Source organism: Rattus norvegicus, chromosome 10 (genome assembly GCF_036323735.1).
Source record: "Rattus norvegicus strain BN/NHsdMcwi chromosome 10, GRCr8, whole genome shotgun sequence".
Classification (NCBI taxonomy): Eukaryota; Metazoa; Chordata; class Mammalia; order Rodentia; family Muridae; genus Rattus; species Rattus norvegicus.
In genome coordinates, this window is record NC_086028.1 from 94,787,281 (window position 1) to 94,796,757 (window position 9,477).

Consider the following 9,477-nt stretch of genomic DNA (forward strand, 5'->3'; position numbering starts at 1 on the left):
AGCAGGGAGCAATGAAAAGATGGCACAGCGGCTTCCAGCAGAGGGAGCCGCAGCAGCAAAGTTGGAGATGGCGAGGCACCAGGCAGAAGCTGGGTGGTTTGGAGTGACTGGGAGTGGAGGAGACAAAGTGAAAGCCCAATTTCATGATGTTTTACTACCTACCACTTTGTCTTTAACCTTTTACTTTTTCTTGCTTATACTTAAACTCACTCATTCCAGGACTGAAAAACACGGCCTTTTCCAGACTGTGCATAACAATACACCTAAATAATTTCCCTCCGGCTATTTGACATCCATTTGCCTAGTCAAGTTGGTCCATAGCATTAGTCATCAGAACAGTACCCACATCCCTCATCACACCACTCTGTGAACTCTCGTCAAAGCACAGAAGGCACTGTGTAGAGTCACCTGCTGCATAGCTAAGCAAAGATCAATTCATTCTGACCAGGTTAGGTTCTGTCCCCAGGTCCCGGGAGCAGATATTCCTGTGTCCTCAGCTGTGCCACATTGACTCCATGAGTGCCAGAGACGAGGAGAGACCAAGTCACCTTAAGGAAAGTGAAGATTAGCGTCCTTCCAGAAAACGGGTGCAGTCTCCTGGGTCCACCACGAGCCCAAGATAGACCTGAGTCTGAAGCTACTGGAGAGAAAGCTGACCCCTGAGTCAAGGCCAATACCTTCGTTCCTCTGTGTCACCACCGAGGTGGGAACAAGTGGGAGAAAACAACAGGATGAAGGTGTTGGGCAGACCCGACTACTTCAGCTTAAAAACCAGAAGCAACAGCTGACAATCTGAGGTGAGAACTATTCACCTTTCTAGGTAAGAAGAAACAACTGAGGCAGGGATTGGCAAATTGAGCAAGCCCACAGGAAGGCCAAAGCTCCACCATGGGAGATGGCAGCCATCAAGCGCAGCACAGGATAGTTGACAAGATAAGACCCAGATACAACAGATAAAGCGCAGGCTCTGTCGTTCATTGACGCGTGGCACTGGCGATGCCACTAAGCTGCTCCAAGTCTCGGGCTCTACATCAGTAGAATAGAGGGTGTGGTCTGAGCACGCTCCAAGGTCCAATCCAGTTGCTGTTCCTGCAGAGAGACCCGGAACTACCAAGTTGCAGAGCGGCGGCGGCAGCAGCAGCAGCGAATGCTAGTCCAGATCCTCTCCTCACTTCCTGGTGGGGTAACCATGAACACAACACTTCTCTGGGTCTTTCTTTCAAACTGAAGAGTGAGAGCTGGAACAATGGATCCAAGCGTAAAGCGCTTTCTATGCAAGCAAGAGGAATTGAATCCAATTCCTTCCCCGCCCCCGCCCCGCCCCCGCCCGCCCCGCCCCGCCCCCGCCCCCGCCCGCCCCCGCCCCCATGTAAAAAGGCACGGGCAGGGATTGAAGAGATGGCTCAGTGGTTAAGGGCACTTGCTCTTACAGAGAACCCAGGTTCGGTCCCCTTGTACCTACAAGATGTTCACAACCATCTGTAACTCCAATTCCAGGGGATCTAATTTTGTCTTCTGACTTCCAAGGCCGGCACACATGTGGCGAACATACACACTTGCAAGCCAAAGCTCATACACAAAAATAAACTGGGTTTTTTGTTTTGTTTTTTGTTTTGTTTTGTTTGTTGTTTTGAGACATGGTCTCACTATGTAGCTCTGGCTGTCCTGGAACTCACCATGTAGACCAGGCTGGCCTTAAACTCATAGAGATCTACCTGCCTCTCCCTCCCAAGTATAGGGATTAAGGGCATGTGTCACAACGCTGAGTAATAGCAATGAAAAAGAAAAACATTTTAAAAAGCCAGGCACTGTGACCGGTACCTGCTCTGGGGCAGTGCTGGCAAACAGATCTCTGTGGCCATCTGGCCAAGCAGCATAGCCCAAAAAGAAAGTTCCAGAGTCCTAGTGAGAGACCTTCTGTCAAAAACCAAGGTGGATTGTTCAACACACAGTCGACCTCTGGCCTCCACAAGCACACATTTGGAATCACCTGTGCGTGTGCAAATGCACACACACACACCACTAAATAAAGGATAAAATTGGAGAATAAGAGTTTTCTTTGCAGACTCGTGAGGATGGATAAGACACACTTGGTAGAACTCTCCCACAGAGATTTGACAACAAGCGTGCTTAATGATTGCTAACCGTTCAGATTTGATATTCAGTCTTCCCTCCACAACAGCTCAGGCTCCAGTTGCCAGATAGGGCATCCTGCCAGCAGCCTCCCTAGGCCTAATTAGCACAGGACACCATGACACAGCTAACAAACAATGCCATCAGAGGGAGGCCCCGATGCCGCGCACAGGCACCGTTCAGAGCAGCCAGACTCCCAGGCTCCAGAGCAGCTCAGGGAACAGCCCTCAGGAAGACATACTGATGAGGGCCACAGAGAAAGGGCCTCAGTGCTAAGAAAGCCAGAAGCCTGGCTTGGAGCCCCTGGCTCCGCTTGCCTGAGCAGAGTTGAATGGAATTGAGCTAGGCACCTTGGAAAGATGAAAGAAAGCAGGCCGCAGATGGGGGCAATCAGGGAGGTCCAATGACGAGACTGCATAGCGAGAAGTCAGACACATTTCTTTAGAAAGCCATCTGCTTGGATGGTAAGTAATTTTGATTCTTTAAATACAATTTAATGCTTAATGTATATGTGTCACATTCTGTTCATAATACTCTGTTGGCAATTATATTTTCTCTGAGTGAATCATATCTATATATATAATATGTATATATTACATATATTAATATACATATATGTATTTCAAGTAATACTGAGAAACTATGAGATACATATATATTAGGGGAAATGTTAGATAGATAGATAGATAGATAGATAGATAGATACGCATGATTCATTCAGTAATTTCAATCAGTGTTTTACAGCTTCTTTGCTCTCACCCTATGTGAGACGTGACGCTGGTCATCAATTGAAAATGCATTGAATAGCAAAGGTAGAAAAGAGAAAGGCTCACTATTTTCACCTAGTATGTTTTTCTATTCGTTTTCTTTTTTGCTGATTTTATAACGCAGTAAGCAACAGTCTGCAAGATAATTTCACAGCCACAGATCTGCATAGTGAAAGTGTGTCACTCTAGACAGAATCATGGACAGGCAAGAGGAAAGGCCCTAGTAACAGGAAGGACTGAGCATAAGCACTGCATGTGGCATCAGCCAGCAGTTCTGACACCTTGTAGAGTTTAAATGTGTGCATAGACACAAGACCATGTGACAACAGCACGGATGAAGAAGGGACTAAAGAAGGCAGTTTTTAGCGTTACTGAGAAACTGAAGAATGTAATCTTCTATATTAGACTGAAATAAGTCAGTGTTGCTGTAGTGGTTTGAATGAGAAACACCCCCGCAGGCTTGGGGATTTGAACACTTGGTCCTCGGTTGGAAGTGCCGTTTGGTAGGTTTGGGAGGAAGTACATCACTGGAGGGCGGGCTTTGAGAGTTATACTCTGGTCCCACTTTTGTCATGATCTCTGCTTCATATTTGTGGTTGAAGATGTAGGCACTCAGCTTCCTGCTTCAGCCGCCATCCCTGCTTGCCTGCCTGCCTGCCTGCCTGCCTGCCTGCCTGCCTGCCTGCTTGCTGTCATGACTCCCTGTCATAATGGGAGTCTTATTTTTCTGGAACCATAGGCCATAAAATCTTTTGTAGCCGGCCTTTGTTACTTTGTGGGTTCTTCTTTTTACCACCCTTGATCCTCCCAGTTTCGCCTTCTAAAACTAGATAAGAGAAAGAGGAAAATGAGGAGGAGATATTCCTGAATCTGATTTCTTTCCTTTTATTTCTTCTTTGACTACAGCTACTAACAGACCACAACCAACCCCCATTAAATGAACAACAACTTCCCCCCACCCACCTCCCCATGCCTTTTAGGGCCCTATCATTTATATTCCCTCTGAAAAAGCTCCCAGAATTCCAAATGTCACACAATTGCAGAAACTATCTGCAGCTAGCAAAACCACGCTTCTGCTAGAGCACAGGGCAAATCATAGTCAGCCACTTCAGACAGGTCTGAAGCAGCCCCACCTCTTTACACCTAGGATCAAAATGAATGAACATTCTATTGGTACAATCTTTCTTCTGTATGTAGGTCTTGGTCATGGTATTTTATCACAGCAACAGAAGAGTAACTAATGTAGTTACATAGTATCTAATTGCCGAGATGGTGGCTAAAGGAAAAGAATGCATAAAAATGAATGAGAAAAAGAATAAAACACTAGGAAATGTTGACCAAAAAAAGGAAGAAAAATAGAATAAAGTAGATGATGACAAAAAAAATAGTGAGCGTTTGCCCAACTTGGGCTTGAGCTTGGGTTGCAGCTCAGTGGGAGAGCATGTGCAAAGTCCTGAGTTCAATTTGTAGTACAAACCCAACAAATGAGTTAGATAAGAAAGCCCAACTATACCCTTTTTATTTAAGTGGATTAAATAATCCCATTAAAAGACCAATACTATATTAATCAATAAAGAAGTAAATCCAACTTCTAAGAAATATACACCAACAAAGAAAGCCTCTAGAAATTTCAAAACGCTGGAATCATTCAAGAATGTTCTTTGACCAAAATGAGATTAAAGCTATGAGACATTAATCAAGAGACAATGTATATATATTGAATCTCTAAAATATACATTTTTATATATTTATGTAATTCTATAACATAAATATATTATATGTAAATTATATATTTATAATCTTTAGAATCCTAGTGTTTAATAAATATTTAAATAACATTGCATATAGTTTATAATATTTACAATACTAACTATATCATTCTAAACATGGTTACTAATGTTAACTGTCAACTTTTCAAAAATCACCTGGAACCTAGGCCTCTGGACATCTTGATTTTGTTAATCAAAGTAGGAAGATCTACTATTTGCATGGGACCGTTCCCTGGCTGAGAGGATGGGGTACCAGCAGGGGAGCTCTGTGCCCCATCCTCCATACCACTGTGTCCTGCATAGCTTCCATGGGTCCACCTTAGAATAAACCAGTAAGCAGCAGTAAAGTTGATTTAGAGTCGTTCAAGCAAATTGCCAAACCTGAAGTGGGGTGTGGAGACGCTGGATTTATAAGCAGTACCTCAGAAGCATGAGTTATCCAGGACTTGTGACTGGCATCTGAAGCGGGGGGTCAGTCATGTTGGGCTGGGCCCTTATGCCTACCTAAGCGGATGCAGACTCGGTAGCGACAAAACTGGACTGAACTAAATGGTTTCCTAAGGGAAGAAAGGTAATTTTTGATTATGAGAGCAGATGCATCTGAGTGGGGTGGGACAAGCCCATGCACTGGGGAGGGAGGCAGGGCCAAGGGGATTCATCATTTTAGAGACTGAGCTTCAAGCCAGCCAGGACTACCTAGCAAGACACTGTCCACTGTCCCCACTGTCCCCACTGTCACACACACACATACACACACACACACACACACACACACACACACATAGAGAGAGAGAGAGAGAGAGACATGCACACACGCATACCATGAATACAAATGGAAAATTATAAATAAAATATTAGCGAATAGAACCGAGCGGACATCTAGGCTGAGTTCCAGGAGTGCAGTCGTGATTTAATATCCTAAATGAGATCAAGCTGCGCTGGGGGTGCAGCTCAGCCACGCAGTGCATTCGATCTCCAGCACTGAAGAGAAGGAATTACCCGAAACAATTCATCACATTAGCAGAAAAATAAAATTGTAAGATCATCCTGACGGGTGCGTAAAAACAACGGGGAGCACAGTTTTCTGGAAACAGCACGCAGCCCCTCCCCAATTCAGAGAGTTCTGCCCCTGCAGCAAGAAACAGTTTTCAGGAGAAAACTGTTGTCAGGCTTACCTGAGGGGCAACCTGGAAAGCGTGTAAGGGCCCCCAGGTTCCTAGAACCTTCGGTTTTGCACTGTGTGATCGTGTGACTGGGTGTCTTTTCCTGACACCTCATTTTCAAGGTAAGATACAAAAAGTCTGGCAAGCAAGCAAGCAAGTATCACATTAGGTGCCCTGGTAAGTTCTGGGGTGAGGAGGAGTAGGGAGGATGTGGGGGAGAGACAGGTGGGAGTTGGGTCGGGGAGAGTGGGAGAGTGGGGGAGAGGTGGGTTGGGGTAAAGTGGGGGTGGGGCTGGCATGAGTTGGGGGAGGGGTGGGGGTCAGGAGGTGGAGTGAAGTCAGGGTGGGTGTGGTGGGGCGGGGCGGGATGTAAATCACTGAAGGTCTCAGTGATGCTAACTGGCAGGACTGAGCTTCGAACACAGTCAGTCTGGCTCTAAGGTTCACACCTCTTGACCATTCTGTCACTGTGCACACACAACCAACCAGAACGCCAAGCATTAAATGTCAAATGGATTTAACGTAGACACACTGCAAAAGCCCAAAGAGGTAGGGGCCGGTTCTGGGAGACTAAATGAAAAGTAGCATTTGGGTCCTGGAGAGCTTGCTCAGCAGGTAAGAGCATTCGCTGCTCTTACAGAGGACCCAGGTTCGAATCCCTCACCCACAGCATGTGGCTCACACCCACCTGCAATTCCGGCTACCGGGGATACGATGCCTTCTTCCAGCCTCATGAGTGTGGTGCACATAAACACACGCAGATGCACATAAGTAATAAACGAATCTTTTAAAGGTAGCATTTAAGCAAGGCTTTAAAAGGTAAAAGGTTTTCTTTATTTGTTCTTTTGGGTTTGTTTGAGACGGGCTCTTTCTATGTAACCCAGACCCTCCTGGAACCCCCAAATTCATGATCCTCCTCCTTCAGCCTCCCAAGTGCTGGCGTTTCAGGCATGCCCTCTCCCCCGCTGCCACCACCACAACCACCACATCCAGCTAAAGGCGGCAGTTTTAACTGGCAGAAAATGAGTCTTCGGACAGATCAGGTCACACCGTGGTGACACAGTGGAACACCACAAAGGTCAGCTTCCCTTTTGTAGATGCTAATCAAGCTGAGCAACATCCAGGTCCCTCCCTAGTCACGCATGACCTAGATGTCACGCATGACTCAGCCATCCAGGTGGCTGTCATCTGTGGTTCCTCATTCCACCCTGTGTACTCCTGATCACAGGGCTGGGCTTAGCCCTTCAAGGTGTGAGCCTGGAACACACACACACACACACATACACACACACATACACACACACACACACATACACACACATGCATGCATACACACACACACACGCATACACACACATGCATGCATACACACATGCATACACACACATGCATACACACACGCATACACACATGCATACACACACACGCACACACACACGCATACACACACATGCATGCATACACACACATGCATACACACACACATGCATACACACACACACGTATACACACACACACACACACACACACACGCACACACACACACACCTTCTGCTCATGGCTCACCAGTACTAAACGAGCCCGAGGAGAGTTGGGGAAAATGTCCAGCCTCTGCTGCTGTGGAAAGAACCCCTCTAAACTGAATCGGACATCACGCCCTAAGGCATGAAGGGAAATCAATGCATGGGGCACGCAAACAGCCACAGATTGGTCCACGCCAGGATTCCGTGTTGTTTCACAGGCAACTAGAAGTTGAAGTGGGAGGTGGGACCACTGTAATCTGCCTTTGTTTTATTGCCGTTTACATTTTTCATTTTATTGCCGTTTGTTTTAGCTTTGAACAGTGAAACAGAATCCCAGCTATCCCGGGTTGGCCTTGCGTTTGCTGTAACCAAAGATGCCCTTGAACATCTGATAGTCCTACCTCCACGTCCCAGGGACTGAGAATATAGGCACGTGTGCGCACTTACGCCATGCTGGAGACCGAACCAAGGGCCTCTTTTTTTTTTTTTTAAAGATTTATTTATTCATTTATTATATATAAGTACACTGTAGCTGTCTTCAGATACACCAGAAGAGGGCATCAGATCTCTTTACAGATGGTTGTGAGCCACCATGTGGTTGCTGGGATTTGAACTCAGGACCTCTGAAAGAGCAGTCAGTGCTCTTAACCACTGAGCCATCTCTCCAGCCTACCAAGGGCCTCGTGCATCCAATGCAAGCACTCGACCAAGTAAGCGACGCCTCCAGCCCGTGGTGTGCCTTGCTTTAGAGGATTCTAGAAAGTAACAGAAAGGAAAGTGTTCAGAGGTGGCAGACCAGCGCGGGTTACAGCAACAACCCCGGTAGAAAGGACCAGACGCTGATGAATAAGGCTGCTGTCTGAGGACATGAGGATGTGACAAGGGGACACGACTTCAGGATTTACTGCCACCCTGCCAAGCAGCCTAAGCAGGTTACGCAAGAAAACCAGCCAGTTTGGAAAGAACCATCACCACGTGCCTTGTAGCTGGGACTTGTCTAGAGAAATGTCTAGGAAATCTTACTAGAAGTGCGGCTGGAGTTCCTGATAGGGAGGAAGGGACGCCCAGGATGACACAATGCACCTAAGGTGAGTGCTGTGGAAGGACATGAGGAAGGACAGTCTCCTGGCACATGACCTCAGTCCTATCTACCTTCTCAGAGCCACTTCCTGAAGCCCGATAGCTGTCTGTACCTGTAGTACAGGCACAATGACTGGAACCACATATGCCCCAGGACCGAGTCTGGGCATCACTCTGTAGGAGAGTCTACACATGCACTTTGGAAGCATCTGCACACCGCTCACGGTTTGATTGTTCTGGGTTAAGCTTATATTGAGATGTCACCCAAATGGGTGAGAAGGGATACAAGGCTAAGTGGCTTTGGTGTTTGCAAACCTTCCCCCTGTTAAGAGGGAGAAGGTAGATAAGAGACTCCACCAGACCAGGGAACAGGAGTCAACTTTGAATGGATTGGCCGTCTTTGTCCTGGTTCTCTGCTGATTTCACCCTGAACTCCCAGAATGCCAGCTCCTCAAGAAAAGCCCAGGTTAAAGATCCGATGTCTGGTGTGTTTCGTGCATGCAATCTGCACGAGCTACTTCCCTTGGGAGGGCGCTTCAAATACAGATGGCTCCTGTCTCCTGTCAACAAAACCTAGAGTTACCCAGACAAGCTTCTTCCTCTGATTTCACTGTTAGGAGGAGCTCACCATCTCTTTCTGTCTTGCCACACTTCCACATAGTGCTGCACGGACGAACCTTCCCCCACTGGGTCCTTTTAACACGCAGGCATGCACCTGCAGTCTGAATAAAAGCAATAACCATCCCAGCTTCAGTGAGGCCAAGAAATAGAAAAGTGTCAGTCACATGACTACTCTGAACCTCAGGGTTTGCATCTACTTGGGGATGGGGGGTGGGGGAAAGCTTGCAGGGGGGGGGGGATTTAATGCCTGCCACATTTTTAAAAGGTGGCTGTGAAGAACAAACAAAAGTAATAACCGTGGCTGCAGATGCTAACCGGAGGCTGAGCTGGGAGACGTGGGAGTTGGGGCCTGACTGAGCTACATTGTAGCATCCTGTGGGGCAGGGAAACAGCGGAGGGAGTGATGGAGAGAGGAGGATTG

General features: G+C 47.0%; 1 long non-coding RNA gene across 1 annotated transcript; it reads left to right on the forward strand.

The window, feature by feature from the left end:
* Positions 1–1,410: 1,410 nt before the first annotated feature.
* Positions 1,411–9,209, forward strand: LOC120095203 (uncharacterized). The gene is made up of 2 exons (XR_005490510.2): positions 1,411–2,597; positions 7,667–9,209. It is a non-coding gene; the product is annotated as an uncharacterized LOC120095203 (long non-coding RNA).
* Positions 9,210–9,477: the final 268 nt, after the last annotated feature.